Raw genomic sequence first — 18,876 nt, 5'->3', positions numbered from 1 at the left:
ATTAATGCCCATGATTTTGGAATGAGATGTTTGACGAGCAGGTGTCCACATACTTTTGGTCATGTAGTGTACCTGAACAAATACCTAATTATTGTGGAATAAGGCACCTCTCATAGCCCACTTACAAATCATTAACATGAACATTTACACCCAAGGTTGAAGTGAAAAGACCCATGGTTTGGTGTATCTGGGCGCTGCGATACGATTGGAGGCTGGAAGCCTTCCAGTCAATCATCGGAAGCCAAGCCTGGGGCTAGCGAGGAGAGTGCTCGCTTTTCCTCTCATTATTGTGGGGCTCCATCAATATCACATTGGCAGAGACGGTGGTTTTCTGTAGCTTTAATTCACTTTCTGTTCCTCTCCTGTCTGTTCATTCACAGACACAGTCTGAATATGAGCCTTGCTGAATCTCACGTTGGAGGTAGAGGCGGAGAGGATTGGCCTGTGAATATTTTAGAGTTCAGTAAAGTGTAAGCTATGTAGTGTTGATTGCTTGAATTCTGTCTGCCTTTCCATCTAGTATGGTGTGTGTGTGGATCCCAGGCCTGCCTCGGCAGTCTGTCTATACCTGTATGTGGGACTGGTTGGGTTGAAGCCGTGGGAGTGTTTGTCAGCTGCTTTTCTGCTCAGGTGGCTCTCATGTTGAATCGACAGGCTCCTAAGGGGCGTATTCAGTCAAAGCTTGGAGTTGATGCAATTCCCTGTGGAAACCTGTCAGTCACAGAGTCAACAGTGGAACGATGTGCAGGAGGGAGGGAGGAGGAGGAGGGAAGTGTATAGAGAAGTAGCTACGCTCAGGACACACTTAAAAATACATTTCTCATTACTTACAGTTGAAGTCGGAAGTTTACATACACCTTAGCCAAATACATTTAAAACTCTGTTTTTTCACAATTCCTGACATTTAATCCTAGGAAAAATTCCCTGTCTTAGGTCAGTTAGGATCACCACTTTATTTTAAGAATGTGAAATGTCAGAATAATAGCAGAGAGAATTATTTATTTCAGTTTTTATTTCTTTCATCACATTCCCAGTGGGTCAGAAGTTTACATACACTCAATTAGTATTTGGTAGCATTGCCTTTAAAATTGTTTGACTTGGGTCAAACGTTTCAGGTAGCCTTCCACAAGCTTCCCACAATAAGTTGGGTGAATTTTGGCCCATTCCTCCTAACAGAGCTGGTGTAACTGAGTCAGGTTTGTACGCCTCCTTGCTCGCACACGCTTTTTCAGTTCTGCCCACACATTTTCTATAGGATTGAGGTCAGGGCTTTGTGATGGCCACTCCAATACCTTGACTTTGTTGTCCTTAAGCCATTTTGTCTGCTTGGGGTCATTGTCCATTTGGAAAACCCATTTGCGTCCAAGCTTTAACTTCCTGACTGATGTCTTGAGATGTTGCTTCAATATCTCCACATAATTTTCCTTCCTCATGATGCCATCTATTTTGTGAAGTGCACCAGTCCCTCCTGCAGCAAAGCATCCCCACAGCATGATGCTGCCACCCCCGTGCTTCACGGTTGGGATGGTGTTCTTCGGGCTTGCAAGCAAGCCCCTTTTTCCTCCAAACATACAGTTCTATTTTTGTTTCATCAGACCAGAGGACATTTCTCCAAAAAGTACGATCTTTGTCCCCATGTGCAGTTGCAAACTGTAGTCTGGATTTTTTATGGCAGTTTTGGAGCAGTGGCTTCCTTGCTGAGCGGCCTTTCAGGTTATGTCGATATAGGACTCGTTTTACTGTGGTTATAGATACTTTTGTACCTGTTTCCTCCAGCATCTTCACAAGGTCCTTTGCTGTTGTTCTGGGATTGATTTGCACTTTTCGCACCAAAGTACGTTCATCTCTAGGAGACAGAACGCGTCTCCTTCCTGAGCGGTATGACGGCTGCATGGTCCCATGGTGTTTATACTTGCGTACTATTGTTTGTACAGATGAACATGGTATCTTCAGGCGTTTGGAAATTGCTCCCAAGGATGAACCAGACTTGTGGAGGTCTACAATTTTTTTTCCTGAGGTCTTGGCTGATTTCTTTTGATTTTCCCATGATGTCAAGCAAAAAGGCATTGAGTTTGAAGGTAGGCCTTGAAATACATCCACAGATACACCTCCAAATGACTCAAATGATGTCAATTAGCCTATCAGAAGCTTCTAAAGCCATGACATCATTTTCTGGAATTTTCCAAGCTGTTTAAAGGCACAGTCAACTTAGTGTATGTACACTTCTGACCCACTGGATTTGTGATACAGTGAATTATAAGTGAAATAATCTGTCTGTAAACAATTGTTGGAAAAATTACTTGTGTCATGCACAAAGTAGATGTCCTAACCGACTTGCCAAAACTATAGTTTGTTAACAAGAAATTTGTGGAGTGGTTGGAAAACAAGTTTTAAATGACTCCAACCTAAGTGTATTTAAACTTCCGACTTCAACTGTAGCATAGCATCAGTGTATCAAGTGTAGGCTATATAAATAATTGTAGGATAATATTTGGATAGACTATGGCATTGGGCTGGAAAGGAGAGGCGGGCTGGAGAGGAGAGGTGGGCTGGAGAGGAGAGGATTGCACTGACATTCCAACTTTTTTCAATAAAAATTCGGACTACTTTTAACAATTTACACAGAACATTTTACGAAAACACATTTACTGGAAGAACTGTGCAGATGCAAAGTTTGTTAACAGAATTTTAGTAAAATCTCCCTCAGTTATTTATGTGTCCATGTTTTCTAAAAACGTAAAACATCTGCTTCGAATTATGATTCAACGAAGTCTGCAGAAAGAATGGGGTGTCAGCTATGACATGACACATTAACTTTGAAAAAAATATATATTTTGGTTATTGAACTACAATAAGTGAAGTGGTTTGACACCCGGTAACGGAATTGCGGTAATGGATTTCATCATGGGTCCCTGATCTGTACGACACAGAAATGCATAATTATGGATATGAATATCATGCTCTTCATGGTGATGTATCCTGAATAGGAACACAAAAAAAGGTAGAAATATGCAATATCCTCATTTGCCTATTTGGGTTTTTATTCTACACACTGGCTATTATATTAATGAGCTCTGCCCCCAAACAAGACCAAATTTGGTTGGTCCGGACCAAATCTGAACCAATCATAGACGTCTATGTTTCACAAGTTTGGACATCAAAGTATAGTAGAGCTCAGTAGAGTTCAGTACAGTACAGTTAATTATAGAGTACTCAACTATACTACACTCTACTTTACTGTACTCTACTGTGCTGTACTGTCCAAACTTGTGAACCCAACTGTGGTTTGTGACTACTAGCCAATTCAATTGCAGAAATTCCGTTACAGATTTTTCGGAAATGTCCATTACCGATTTGGTCACTGAATTTCAAGTTAACCTCACTTAATAATTCAATCACTTAATAATTCAAAACAAAATTGATGTCAGTAAAAACACTAACAAATTAATACGTGGGATGTAGCTCAGTTGGTAGAGCATGGCGTTTGCATCGCCAGGGTTGTGGGTTTGATTCCCACGGGGGGCCAGTATAAAAAATAATGTATGCACTAACTGTAAGTCGCTCTGGATAAGAGCGTCTGCTAAAATGACTAAAATGTAAAATACGTCTACCTTTACTTGTTACTTCTGTGAACTTTCATTATCCTCCCGCATGAGGGAGAGAAATTAGAACATACACTAAACAGTCCTGGTAAAAAGTTGAGAATGACACAAATATTAATTTTCACAAAGTCTGCTGCCTCAGTTTTTATGATGCCAATTTGCATATACTCCAGAATGTTATGAAGAGTGATAAGATGAATTGCAATTAACTTGCCATTAAAATGAACTTAATCCCCAAAAAACTTTTCCACTGCATTTCAGCCCTGCCACAAAAGGACCAGCTGACATCATGTCAGTGATTCTCTCGTTAACACAGATGAGAGTGTTGACGAGAACAAGGCTGGAGATCACTCTGTCATGCCGATTGAGTTAGAATAACAGACTGGAAGCTTTAAAAGGAGGGTGGTGCTTGAAAGCATTGTTCTTCCTCTGTTAACCATGGTTACCTGCAAGGAAACACGTGCCGTCATCATTGCTTTGCACAAAAAGGGCTTCACAGGCAAGGATATTGCTGCTAGTAAGATTGCACCTAAATCAACCACTTCAAGGAGAGAGGTTCAATTGTTGTGAAGAAGTCTTCAGGGCGCCCAAGAAAGTCCAGCAAGCGCCAGGACCGTCTTCTAAAGTTGATTCAGCTGCGGGATCGGGGCACCACCAGTGCAGAGCTTGCTCAGGAATGGCAGCAGGCAGGTGTGAGTGCATCTGCACGCACAGTGAGGCAAATACTTTTGGAGGATGGCCTGGTGTCAAGAAGGGCAGCGAGGAAGCCACTTCTCTCCAGGAAAAACATCAGGGACAGACTGATATTCTGCAAAAGGTACAGGGATTGGACTGCTGAGGACTGAGGTAAAGTCATTTTCTCTGATGAATGCCCTTTCCGATTGTTTGGGGCATCCAGAAAAAAGCTTGTCCGGAGAAGACAAGGTGAGCGCTACCATCAGTCCTGTGTCATGCCAACAGTAAAGCATCCTGAGACCATTCATGTGTGGGGTTGCTTCTCAGCCAAGGGAGTGGGCTCACTCACAATTTTGCCTAAGAACACAGCCATGAATAAAGAATGGTACCAACACATCCTCCGAGAGCAACTTCTCCCAACCATCCAAGAACAGTTTGGTGATGAACAATGCCTTTTCCAGCATGATGGAGCACCTTGCCATAAGGCAAAAGTGATAACTAGTTGCTCAGGGAACAAAACATTTACATTTTGGGTCCATGGCCACTCCCCAGACCTTAATCCCATTGAGAACTTGTGGTCAATCCTCAAGTGGCGGGTGGACAAACAAAAACCCACAAATTCTGACAAACTCCAAGCATTGATTATGCAAGAATGGGCTGCCATTAGTCAAGGGGTGGCCCAGAAGTTAACTGACAGCATGCCAGGGCGGATTGCAGAGGTCTTGAAAAAGAAGGGTCAACACTGCAAATATTGACTCTTTGCATAAACTTAATGTAATTGTCAATAAAAGCCTTTGACACTTATTGAATGCTTGTAATTATACTTCAGAATACCATAGTAACATCTGACAAAACGTTTGACCACGACTGTATATTCCAAAGTATGTGAACACCCCTTCAAATTAGTGGATTCAGCTATTTTCAGCCACACCCTTTGCTGACAGGTGTATAAAATCTAGCACATAGCCATGCAATCTCCATAGACAAACATTGGCAGTAGAATGGCCTTACTGAAGAGCTCAGTGACTTTCCAACAGGTCAGTTCGTCAAATTTCTGCCCTGCTATAGCTGCCCCGGTCAACTGTAAGTGCTGTTATTGTGATGTGGAAACATCTAAGAGCAACAACGGCTCAGCCGCGAAGTGGTAGGCCACACAAGCTCACAGATTGGGACCGCCGAGTACTGAAGCACGTAGCATGTAAAAATCATCTGTCCTCGGTTGCAACACTCAATACTGAGTTCCAAACTGCCTCTGGAAGCAACGTCAGAACAAGAACTGTTTGTCGGGAGCTTCATGAAATGGGTTTCCATGGCCAAACAGCCGTTCAAAAGCCTAAGATCACCATGCACAATGCCAAGCGTCGTGGGAGTGGTGTAAAGCTCGCTGCCATTGGACTCTGGAGCAGTGGAAACGCGTTCTCTGGAGTGATGAATCACGCTTCACCACCTGGCAGTCAGACGGACAAATCTGGGTTTGGCGGATGCCAGGAGAATGCTACCTGCCCGAATGCATAGTGCCAACTGTAAAGTTTGGTGGAGGAGGAATAACGGTCTGGGACTGTTTTTGATGGTTCGGGCTAGGCCCCTCAGTTCCAGTGAAGGGAAATCTTAACGCTACAGCATACAATTCTAGACGATTCTGTGCTTCCAATTTAGTGGCAACAATTTGGGGAAGGCCCTTTCCTGTTTCAGCAGGACAATGCGAGGTCCATACAGAAATGGTTTGTTGATATCGGTGTGGAAGAACTTTACTGGCCTGCACAGAGCCCTGACCTCAACACCATCGAACACCTTTGGGATTAATTGGAACGCAGACTACGAGCCAGGCCTAATTGCCCAACATCAGTGCACAACCTCACTAATGCTCCTGTGGCTGAATGGTATGCTTTTAATATAATATATAACATACTACTTTTGACTGGAGCCCCTTGAATAACACTTTACACGTTTAGCAGATGCTCTTATCCAGACCGACTTACCGGAGCAATTAGGGTTAAGTGCCTTGCTCAAGGGCACGTCGATAGATTTTTCACCTAGTCGGCTCACGGGTTCGAACCAGCGACCTTTTGGTTACTGGCCAAACACTCTTAACCGCTAGGCTACCTGCTGCCCAGTTATTAAGGCTTTAGTAATGGCATGGAGTAGCTTAAGCTCTGAAACGACAGCATCAGAACTTTTGATTTACTCCTGTTGTACCCGTCTCACTGCAAAACATGCACATCCATATCATGCCAACTCTCAGTCTCCTCAGCACCCGCCTGCTTCACAGTATTTTCAACAACAACAAAGTCCACTGTCCCCATTAACCCTTCCCACACAGAGGCTCACACACACACACACACACTACAATCTCTCATCATATCTGTACACAATGCCGCCTACCTAAAGACTCCCTCGGCCCCCCGCCTTCAGACAAACAAACATCGGCTGTTTGGAGAAAGGGAAAACCATACGTACCTTCATAGAAATGGAAAAACATCCGACTGATTCTGACGTGACCCCTCTGCCCCTTCATTTACCTGAACGCTTCCCAACAACCTAAGCCTGCTGTAAAAACTAAATGAGAAAAGATAAGCAATGTATTAACCTGTGATATTCAATGTTTTCCATAGAACAACATGATCATCCTATTAAAATGCCTTCTTACAGGACAATAATAATAATAATAATAATAATAATAATATAATAAGCCATTTAGCAGACGCTTTTATCCAAAGTGACTTATAGTCATGTGTGCATACATTTTTACGTATGGGTGGTCCCGGGGATCGAACCCACTACCCTGGCGTTACAACCGCCATGCTCTACCAATTGAGCTACAAAAGGACCACTCTAAAGAAAATATAAGTCACCAAAGTACTTTCCGGTTCATTCATGTTCCATTCTTTGGCTGTCAAAATAAAAAAATATTCCTAACTAAAGAGTGTATGACTCTCTTTAGTTAGGAATATTTTTTTATTAGTTAATAGAACAAATGGTATCAGTAGTTCACAACATAATTAGCCGACATAGAAGTGTATTGACATTAAGTAGGCAGACCCTTTCTTTCCAAATACATTATACCTGTCGAATCAGCAAACGGAGGGCTAACAGAACATAGTGTTAATGTGGCGATGGAAATCATGCTGCGTGTTTTTCTCCTGGTTCTCTTCTGCCCAGAGGCCAAGAGAGCACTCAGCACTGATCCGGGACTCATTTAGATAGTAAGTATGCTCTAACTAAAGTATACAGACAGGGCCTTGCCTCAAACAAACCTCTTCCCACTACACACCGGGTGACTGCACAGCACTGCCACAGAATTAGATACGGTAGAAATAATGACATTCATATTAAAAATCAGAGAAAAATGTCAAATTTAAAGGGATAGTTCATCCAAAATCTATATTTGGGTCAAATTACCTTTACTTTGAGTGGTGTCTGAAGGCCCATGTAGTTAGATTTCATGAATGGAAACAGCGAAACCGATGTTAGTAAAGCTGCACTTCAAGGCGAAACTTCCTCAAAAAAACACTTCAAACTAGGTTTGGTAGTGTTGATACTCGATGAACCTGTCCATGGTTTCTTCAAAGCAGTGGTGTAAAGTACTTAAGTAAAAGTACTTTAAAGTACTACTTCAGTAGTTATTTTGACTATCTGTGCTTTACTATTTATATTTTTTACAACTTTTACTTTTACTCCACAACATTCCTTTAAAAAAAAAAAAAAAACTTTTTACTCCATACATTTTCCCTGACACCCAAAAGTACTCATTACATTTTGAATGCTTAGCAGGACAGGAAAATGTCCAATTCACACTTATCAAGAGAACATCCCTGGTCATCCCTACTGCCTCTGATCTTGTGGACTTATGAAACACAAATGCTTCATTTGTAAATTATGTCTGAGTGTTGGAGTGTGCCCCTGGCTACATTAAAAAAAACAAGAAAATTGAGCCGTCTGGTTTGCTTAATTTAAGGAATTTGAAATGATTTATAATTTACTTTTACTTTTGATACTTAAGTATATTTTAGCAATTACATTTACTTTTGATACTTAAGTACATTTAAAACCAAATACTTTTAGACTTTTACTCAAGTAGTGTTTTACTGGGTGACTTTCACTTTTACTTGAGTAATTTTCTATTAAAAAGGTATCTTTACTTTTACTCAAGTATGAAAATTGGGTACTTTTTCCACCACTGCTTCCCAGTGAGAATGTTCTTATTTTTGCAATAAATTATCATTTTCAAAATGCTCTGATACCATGTTTACCCGTCCCTGCTAACTCCACAAACTACAGAACTTAGTTTGAAGTGTTTTTGAGAAAGTTTTGGCTTGCAGTGAAGCTTTGCTAACATCGGCCGTTTCCATTCATGAAATCTGACGATGCTAATATGCTAACTCCAGGCTGTAGCCAGAAGTTAATAATGGATTACTGTGGATTCTGTCACCATGGGCCTTCAGACAACTCAAGGTTAGGGTGAATTTGACCCAAATATAGATTTTGCATAAACTATCCCTTTAAGCTTGACATTTTCCCTTTCTGATTAATATGAATGTAATTATTTCTACCATATCTAATTCTGTGGCAGCACTGTGCAGTCACCCAGTGTGTAGTGGGAAGAGGATCGTTTAAGGCAAGGCCCTGTCTGTATACTGTAGCATTGGGCCAGTAACTGAAAGGTTGCTGGTTCGAATACCCGAGCCGACAAGGTGAAACATCTGTCGATGTGCCCTTGAGCAAGGCACTTAACCCTAATTTTCTCCAGGGGCACCATACTACTATAGCTGACCCTGTAAAACAACACATTTCACTGCACCTTTCTGGTGTGTGTGACAAGAAAACGTATATATTTTTAATGAGTTCTGATCAATGCCGAGTGTTCACTGCTCCCTTGGCCTCTGGGCAGAGAAGAACCAGGAGAAAAACACCCAGCATGACAGCGCATCATTTCCAACGCCACATTAACACAAAAGTCTTTGATTGTCTTGTTAGAGTAAAAACATAATGTTGAAATTCATTAATACAACGTTTCTTCAGACTATAATTACAATTTGTGGGTAATGACTTAGACTGAAAAGGCATATACAGTTGAAGTCGGAAGTTTACATAGACTTGGAGTCATTAAAACTCATTTTTCAACCACTCCACAATTTTCTTGTTAACAAACTATAGTTTTGGCAAGTTGGTTAGGACATCTACTTTGTGCATGTCACAAGTAATTTTTCCAACAATTGTTTACAGACGGATTATTTCACTTATAATTCACTGTATCACAATTCCAGTGGGTCAGAAGTTTACATACACTAAGTTGACTGTGCCTTTAAACAGCTTGGAAAATTCCAGAAAAGGATTTCATGGCTTTAGAAACTTCTGATAGGCTAATTGACATCATTTGAGTCAATTGGAGGTGTACCTGTGGATGTATTTCAAGGCCTACCTTCAAACTCAGTGCCTCTTTGCTTGACATCATGGGGAAATCAAAAGAAATCAGCCAAGACCTCAGAAAGAATTGTAGCCTCCACAAGTCTGGTTCATCCTTGGGAGCATTTTCCAAACGCCTGAAGGTACCACGTTCATCTGTACAAACAATAGTACGCAAGTATAAACACCATGGGCCACGCAGCCATCATACTGCTCAGGAAGGAGACGCGTTCTGTCTCCTAGAGATTAACGTACTTTGGTGCGAAAAGTGCAAATCAATCCCAGAACAACAGCAAAGGACCTTGTGAAGATGCTGGAGGAAACAGGTACAAAAGTATCTATATCCACAGTAAAACAAGTCCTATATCGACATAACCTGAAAGGCCGCTCAGCAAGGAAGAAGCCACTGCTCCAAAACCGCCATAAAAAAGCCAGACTACGGTTTGCAACTGCACATGGGGACAAAGATTGATCGTACTTTTTGGAGAAATGTCCTCTGGTCTGATGAAACAAAAATAGAACTGTTTGGCCATAATGACCATCGTTATGTTTGGAGGAAAAAGGGGGTTGCTTGCAAGCCGAATAACACCATCCCAACCGTGAAGGACGGGGGTGGCAGCATCATGCTGTTGGGGTGCTTTGCTGCAGGAGGGACTGGTGCACTTCACAAAATAGATGGCATCATGAGGAGGGAAAATGATGTCGATATATTGAAGCAACATCTCAAGACATCAGTCAGGAAGTTAAAGCTTGGTCGCAAATGGGTCTTCCAAATGGACAATGACCCCAAGCATACTTCCAAAGTTGTGGCAAAATGGCTTAAGGACAACAAAGTCAAGATATTGGAGTGGCCATCACAAAGCCCTGACCTCAAACCTATAGAAAATGTGTGGGCAGAACTGAAAAAGTGTGTGCGAGCAAGGAGGCCTACAAACCTGACTCAGTTACACCAGCTCTGTCAGGAGGAATGGGCCAAAATTCACCCAACTTATTGTGGGAAGCTTGTGGAAGGCGACCCAGAATGTTTGACCCAAGTTAAACAATTTAAAGGCAATGCTACCAAATACTAATTGAGTGTATGTAAACTTCTGACCCACTGGGAATGTGATGAAATAAATAAAAGCTTAAATAAATAATTCTCTACTATTATTCTGACATTTCACATTCTTAAAATAAAGTGGTGATCCTAACTGACCTAAGATAGGGAATTTTTACTAGGATTAAATGTCAGGAATTGTGAAAAACTGAGTTTAAATGTATTTGGTTAAGGTGTATGTAAACGTCCGACTTCAACTGTACATTGGAGGGGTTAAGATGGAGAGTGGATTAAAATAAGGCTACTTGATTCTCTCATTCTGAATACATTTGGATTTCCATTGGCTTCAGGGGCACAAAGGCTGTCCAGTGAATTGAACATGTTCATTTCTGACTAGGCTAAATAAGCTCAGTACAGCATGTTCATTAACACCAGCTGTACCAGTGGAGGCTGGTGGGAGGTGCTATAGGAGGATGGGCTCATTGTAATGGCTGGAATGGAATTAATGGAATGGAGTCAAACATGTGGTTTCCATACTTTTGATGTGTTTGATACCGTTAAATGGATTCCATTCCAGCCATTCCAATGAGCCTGTCCTCCTATAGCGCCTCTGAGCTGTCCAGGGTATTACAACCTGGACAAGGCCATTCTGAATAGAGATCATGTTGATTTACAACACATCAAGTTGATTCACCCTGAGTCCAAAAAGTGACCAACTTGATCCATGAGGAATTTTAAGGTCCTAAAATATGTCTCTTAAAAATACGATCCGTCAACCTTAAAAGCATATAGTTAAATATTTAGCTGGTTTAAAAAGCATATCCTCGGTCACTTGACTTGTCTATGAAAAGGAAATATCATTAAAAAAAGGTTCAGCACTAAAAGTTCAATAATTCCAGTGGAGAGGCAGTAGGTAGGGAGTGAGACCAGGAGAACCAGAAATGAATGTTCCTTGAGGAGTTATTTAGAACTTGGAGTATTCTAGAACTGGATAATTGATTGCACTCTTATTAAAATTTCGACTACAGTATGTTTCAATTCCCTTCAAGGGAACACTTGACTGTGCAGAAATACAACATTTTACAGTGGGGGAAAAAAGTATTTAGTCAGCCACCAATTGTGCAAGTCCTCCCACTTAAAAAGATGAGAGAGGCCTGTAATTTTCATCATATGTACACGTCAACTATGACAGACAAAATGAGGAAAAAAAATCCAGAAAATAACATTGCAGGATTTTTTATGAATTTATTTGCAAATTATGGTGGAAAATAAGTATTTGGTCAATAACAAAAGTTTCACAATACTTTGTTATATACCCTTTGTTGGCAATGACACAGGTCAAACGTTTTCTGTAAGTCTTCACAAGGTTTTCACACACTGTTGCTGGTATTTTGGCCCATTCCTCCATGCAGATCTCCTCTAGAGCAGTGATGTTTTGGGGCTGTCGCTGGGCAACACGGACTTTCAACTCCCTCCAAAGATTTTCTATGGGGTTGAGATCTGGAGACTGGCTAGGCCACTCCAGGACCTTGAAATGCTTCTTACGAAGCCACTCCTTCCTGCCCGGCGGTGTGTTTGGGATCATTGTCATGCTGAAAGACCCAGCCACGTTTCATCTTCAATGCCCTTGCTGATGGAAGGAGGTTTTCACTCAAAAATCTCACGATACATGGCCCCATTCATTCTTTCCTTTACACGGATCAGTCGTCCTGGTCCTTTTGCAGAAAAACAGCCCCAAAGCATGATGTTTCCACCCTCATGCTTCACAGTAGGTATGGTGTTCTTTGGCTGCAACTCAGCATTCTTTGTCCTCCAAACACGACGAGTTGAGTTTTTACCAAAAAGTTCTATTTTGGTTTCATCTGACATTCTCCCAATCCTCTTCTGGATCATCCAAATGCACTCTAGCAAACTTCAGACGGGCCTGGACATATACTGGCTTAAGCAGGGGGATACGTCTGGCACTGCAGGATTTGGGTCCCTGGCGGCGTAGTGTGTTACTGATGGTAGGTTTTGTTACTTTGGTCCCAGCTCTCTGCAGGTCATTCACTAGGTCCCTCCGTGTGGTTCTGGGATTTTTGCTCACCGTTCTTGTGATCATTTTGACCCCACTGGGTGAGATCTTGCGTGGAGCCCCAGATCGAGGGAGATTATCAGTGGTCTTGTATGTCTTCCATTTCCTAATAATTGCTCCCACAGTTGATTTCTTCAAACCAAGCTGCTTACCTTTTGCAGATTCAGACTTCCCAGCCTGGTGCAGGTCTACAATTTTGTTTCTGGTGTCCTTTGACAGCTCTTTGGTCTTGGCCATAGTGGAGTTTGGAGTATGACTGTTTGAGGTTGTGGACAGGTGTCTTTTATACTAATAACAAGTTCAAACAGGTGCCATTAATACAGGTAACGAGTGGAGGACAGAGGAGCCTCTTAAAGAAGAAGTTACAGGTCTGTGAGAGCCAGAAATCTTGGTTGTTTGTAGGTGACCAAATACTTATTTTCCACTATAATTTGCAAATAAATTCATTAAAAATCATACAATGTGATTTTCTGGATTTTTTTTCTCTCAATTTGTCTGTCATAGTTGACGTGTACCTATGATGAAAATTACAGGCCTCTCTCATCTTTTTAAGTGGGAGAACTTGCACAATTGGTGGCTGACTAAATACTTTTTTTCCCCACTGTATATCAGGGATCTCCAACCTTTTCTAACAAGAGAGCTACTTTTAAAAAATGAAACGTCACGAACTTCTGTCTTTTTTTTTTTTTTTTACATTCTTCTGTTCTCCTCTACCCTGCAACTCTTCACTGGGTCCTCAGTGTACAAGACATGTGTTTTCTGTCAATATACCTGGTCAAATTATGGTTAATAAACAACTAAGGTCCCCATGAAATTATATTTTCCTGAAATCTGTGTTTTTTCTCTTTTTTTTGTTTTCTACTCTCAATATTACAATTATTCATAGAGAAACAATGGATGTTCTGAGTCCATGTCAATGCTTAAATCACATCAGAAGATTTCGAAATTTCGAGTTTTGAGTGTAATTCCCCTTTAAATGTTTCTGCTGTTACGCTTCGAACACACCGACTGAGTCGTCGTGTTTTGGTACACCAGAAGTACACTCATTTCCAATGGAACGCTGCATTTACCTTGCAGCATCGCGTTGCAGAGGAAGCTGCAGTGCGTTCTCTGTGGTGCAACGTTGGATTTATTGAATGCATGCATCAAACTGTATTCTGTCAACCCATTTACGCAAATGGTAGCAGAAGGTGAATGTTGAACTTTTGTTACACACATATCTAGATGATGCTGCATACTAGTTTGCCAAATGACGCAGTCGGTGTGTTCAAAGCATTACGCAAAATAGTATAAAGTTGGTGTGTTCAAAACCGCTAGGCCTACTGCTGCAGCACTTGTCATGGCAGAGCTTTCAAAAACAATCGCCACCCAATTGATACAAATAATAATGATGATATGGTTTTGTCAGAGAAAGCCTACTTTGCAGTTAGTATTTAATTTATAAGGTTGTGGAAGAAAGTCATTTATATTAATCCAACTATCCATTTTAAAAATCGCATTATTGTTTGCATGTAACCGTACTCACTAACTGGCTACATACAGGGAGATAGACAAACACGCACATCGAACAGACAGACAGGGGCAATATTGCTGGAAATTAACTGGCAGATGTGTTACGTTTGGCTTTTTAAGCCAATAGTGGCTAACCAGCGGTGGGATAATGTCAATGTGGCTTTGATTGGATAGTAGCCGAGAGCTTTATGTTTGACAGTTTGCGATGGAACACATGAAAAAAATGCATGTACACTCTAAAAAGAAAAAGGTTCCTGGTGTATCCTTTAGGGATCCTTCAAATTGAAACTGTGGGGGAACCCCTAGAAGTTCTTTGAAGAACCCCTGGTTTATATAATAACTTAGCTAAAAAGCATATTAAGGTAATGTCTGAGTTCAAAATGTCTGAGTCAAAATTCCATTGCCAAAACAGGTTAAGTTGATCGGCCTAAAATGTACAGGCTAACAAGGTGTGTGCTAAAATATATATTTTAATAGCATGAACACTGCAATTATTTAATGAGAGACTATCTGAAAAAAAAAAAATTTGTTGAGCATTGAAGATTTAATGAATTAATTTGCAAGGACCGTTATCAGCCATCAAATCGAATCAGGCTGTGCTTATATCTGCTCTGTTGTGTCAAGACCGCTCCTTCGCGCTTTACCAAACCAACACAGATAGGACACTTAAACACTACTCAAAAGATCTAAGCATTCATAAGAGCAGGAGAAGCTGATCAACCTCCTCCCCAAGTACTAATAAGGCAATGTATTCTACTGAAGCCAAGGGCAGAGCTTGTCGACTCGATCCAAACAAAATTAACACATTAATTAAACAGTTAAAATAGATTGAGTAGTGCACTGTGTATGTGTAGCCATGCCGACATGTAAAACTTTAGATTTCACACAGGAAAACACAAGGTCACTCATGTCTATCAACAAAATGGGAGAGAACGGAACACTACTGCACTGTAAACTTATTCTGGCACTACAGTCTGAACGAATGCATTAAGGATATTGAACAAACCCTGTACCTCTTAATCCTCTAATCTGTACAAACCAGGGAATTGCAGCCTGCATCTGTCAGGCTGGGGATTCGGAAGGCCACACTGCTATCATATGAACACGAGATCCCCACACAGATCTCCACATGCACACGATGCCAATATCATCAGCTGTGATTTATGGAAAGCCGTCTTGCTGATGTGACTGCAATGGAAAATGGTGGCTGAGTGAGCAGTCACAGGTGTAGGATGGACGACGGTGTCTGAATATACTGGGTCCATCTTCATCTCCAGTGTGAGCAGAAGACAGAGCAGGATAACTAATCAACCGACGCACCGCTGTAATATCATATGATAATATCATCATGGACTAAAGCCACAGCACTACTTCATTCCAGAGGTCTAGGTAGCTAACGAAATGTGTTCGTGGGATGTCTTGCATTCAACTCAAATCTGCAGAACTAATTTGAATATGAATTTATGGATTTAAAGGCTTGTTGTTTGGTCCGTCAAGAGAAACAGATAACACCATTTGTGGTAATCATATTGGTTTCCAATAAAAGGAGTTGTCACTCCCATGCAAGCTTAGTTTATGTGACCAGGACCAGCATACTATGATGATGTGTTCTAACAGCTTAAAGGGTGACATTAATCTGAGTTATCAACAGTCTCTTTGGAACCCATGAAGTACATCAACTTCTCTGTTTTTTCAGGGGCTAGAGTGGAGTGTTGGTGCTGCTCCTTTTCCCAGGGTGGGATGCTCAGTGAGTCATGGCAGAGGGCTGACACTGTATGATGGAGCTCAGCCCAGGAGCACAGACCACCAGCTCTCAATCACTATGGGGGGGTGAAATCTCATCTGTGCAAGTGCCAAGAAGGGGTGGGGTGGGGTGGGGGGTTGTAGGATTAATGTGGAAGCTCCCTTTATGTAATCCTCTTCTTTTCCTGGCGATACAGCACTACACTAGCATAGATATGTTGTTGGGCTTGGATTACCCCTTTAAGAGCTGACTGGACTCCGGCACTGCACTGCAAGTTGGACAGCTGTTATGATTGATGTTCTCTATGCTGGTGATAACTGGCTGGTATCATTCAACCTTAAAAAAAACCTATTACTAGACAACACTGGCACAAAGCTGACACTGGGCTGATGAACAGTAACAGAGGCATTTCAGATTGCCATAGACAGTGTGTAGTACACAAACTGGAAAGGTTAACTGAATTTACCTCTGAAACCCAGGAGACTGGATCTAAAGTGAATGCATTAAATGGCCAAATTATGAGTAAATACTGAACTCCTTTATAGTGGAAAGGTTCTGCTGACTTGTGTGTCCTTGACTCACGGGGCAGTTTGTGTAAATACAATATCATGTACCTGAAAAAGGATGAGTGGACTGGACACAAATGATGTTGACAGAGCACCTTCACAGAACTAAACTTATTCAGCCATCACGTGATGGGGCTATTGACATTCAGGGTAATGGAACCATCTGCTCTGGGCAGTAACAAATGAATGGCTGTGGAGAGAGAGGATTATGTTAAACTCGTAAAATGACTGTAGGTTGTTTGCAATCAATATCTGAGCAAAAAAAAAAAAAAAAAGTGACAATAGATTCCATTGAAGGTTGAGCAAAAACAGCGACCTTGGTAAATAGACCAGGGACTTCATGATTGTGGTGCAAGAACGCAGCATGAATCACAAACACTCAGAGACATGATAGGGAGTCGTGCGCTTGGTCAATGGCACTGTGAGGCTACTCACGATTTAGTCCTGTTAAACCAATACAGTATGGTGGAATATATACGACTGAAAGGCTTTATCCACTTATTCGGGTTTTCTAGGGCACGTGTCCACAAAGTTGACTGGGTGTGCGGCATTGAACTGCTATTGAGTTTCTCCGCATCACAATAACCTGACCCAACAGCAGCATACTGCCCAAGTCTGATAAGCGCATTCCTATTTTTTTTAATATTTTAGTCATTTAGCAGATGCTCTTATCCAGAGCGACTTACAGTTAGTGAGTGCATACATTTTTATACTGGCCCCCGTGGGAAACGAACCCACAACCCAGGCGTTGCAAGCGCCATGCTCTACCAACTGAGCTACAGGGGACACCTATACATTTGAGACACTAAGAACGCTGTCAGTCAAGAGAAAAAAATATAATAACATTACAAATGATCTTGGTCCCAGCAAGCTATATTTAAAAAGTATAAGCAAGAGTCGCTTACCTTTTACAAATATGTGCTTTGTTTCACTGCGTCGTTCTGTCACAGCATCACTATGAAGAACTTTAGTCCCCTCGGAAGCACGCGGTCCTGTCGTGAGTGTTTATTTCGCCTCGTTGCTTTCAGTAAAAGTCAGCTTTTTATGAGAGTAAAGGAGAGAGAAGCATATCATAATCTTTAAAGTATTAAAGTAATGACTACCGACGACCCACTCCGATGAATGGGCTTCCAGACATGGACGGATAAGGTTGAAGAACAGTCAATATTCGGGTTTCCCTAGTAAACAAACGCACGCGAGTTAAGCACGAACCTGTTCTACACCGCGTCCGCATGAGCCGCATAGAGCTAAAAGCAGGTTGGAATCTACCATCCTCAGTGGGGAGGTTCGATCTGCTGTATAGAATATATAGCCCAGAGATGCATTGACGTCGATCTAATAATTGGAATGTCTCTCTTACTTACTTTAGACGCATAGGCCTACTATTGGTTTTCGATCAAAGTAAAATGTACTTTTGCCGTCCTGACTATTGGCAACATAAGCATTTATTTTCTATTTACTTCCTATATTCAGGACATTATCATCTAGAATTTCCCAAACATCTCCCGTTACCCCCAGCCGTTCTCCTTATTTGATTGATTCCAATAATAGCGCGCCTGATTCAACTAGTCAACTAATCACTAAGCCCACGATTAGTAGAAGCAGGTATGCTAGTAGGCCTACTGTACTATACTTGCTAAAACAAGTGAAATGACAGGGCTTCGGTTAAGAGACCAGATACCACAGGCTCAGTTGGTAGAGCATGGCGCTTGCAACGCCAGGGTTGTGGGTTCGATTCCCACGGGGGGCCAGTATGAAAATGTATGCACTCACTAACTGTAAGTCGCTCTGGATAAGAGCGTCTGCTAAAATGAAAAAGCTTGAGTTTTGTTGTGTTGACTTGCAGTGAATGACACCCAACAATCCCAAAGCAAATTATTTCATTATACGATTATTGTGTAGGCCTACTAAATAGGATACAAAGAATAGACATTTGCTACTGGCAAATGTCTGTTCTTTGTATACATCAAAAACGTAATCAACACAATCAGGCTTGTTGCAGGATGTGTTCATGATGTGTTCAGGGCGATGTTTAGCACAGAGCAGAAACATCACCTTCATCTGTCAAATTAGCGCCAATGTAAAAAACTGAAAAACAAGAGCCTCAGTTTCTCTGGAAGACTTTATTGCTAAAACTGCCTGTCTCGACCTTGATAGTGACAGATAGTGTTCATTTGGTCTTGCCAGAGAAATGCCCCATGGTTGGCCATAGATAGGAGACAATAGTATGGGGGGGCGCACAGTGGTGATACATGTGAAAACGA

General features: G+C 41.5%; 1 protein-coding gene across 1 annotated transcript in view; it reads right to left on the bottom strand.

Annotated features, from left to right (window-relative positions):
• Positions 1-17,806, bottom strand: part of LOC121579155 (teneurin-2) — a 337,282-nt gene extending 319,476 nt beyond the window's left edge. The window contains exon 1 of the mRNA XM_041893490.2: positions 17,518-17,806. The gene's annotated coding sequence lies outside the window, so the exon portion shown is untranslated. The remainder of the gene's footprint in view (positions 1-17,517) is intronic.
• Positions 17,807-18,876: the final 1,070 nt, after the last annotated feature.

Source organism: Coregonus clupeaformis, chromosome 13 (genome assembly GCF_020615455.1).
Source record: "Coregonus clupeaformis isolate EN_2021a chromosome 13, ASM2061545v1, whole genome shotgun sequence".
Lineage (NCBI taxonomy): Eukaryota > Metazoa > Chordata > Actinopteri > Salmoniformes > Salmonidae > Coregonus > Coregonus clupeaformis.
This window is presented reverse-complemented; position numbering and strand designations above follow the sequence as displayed.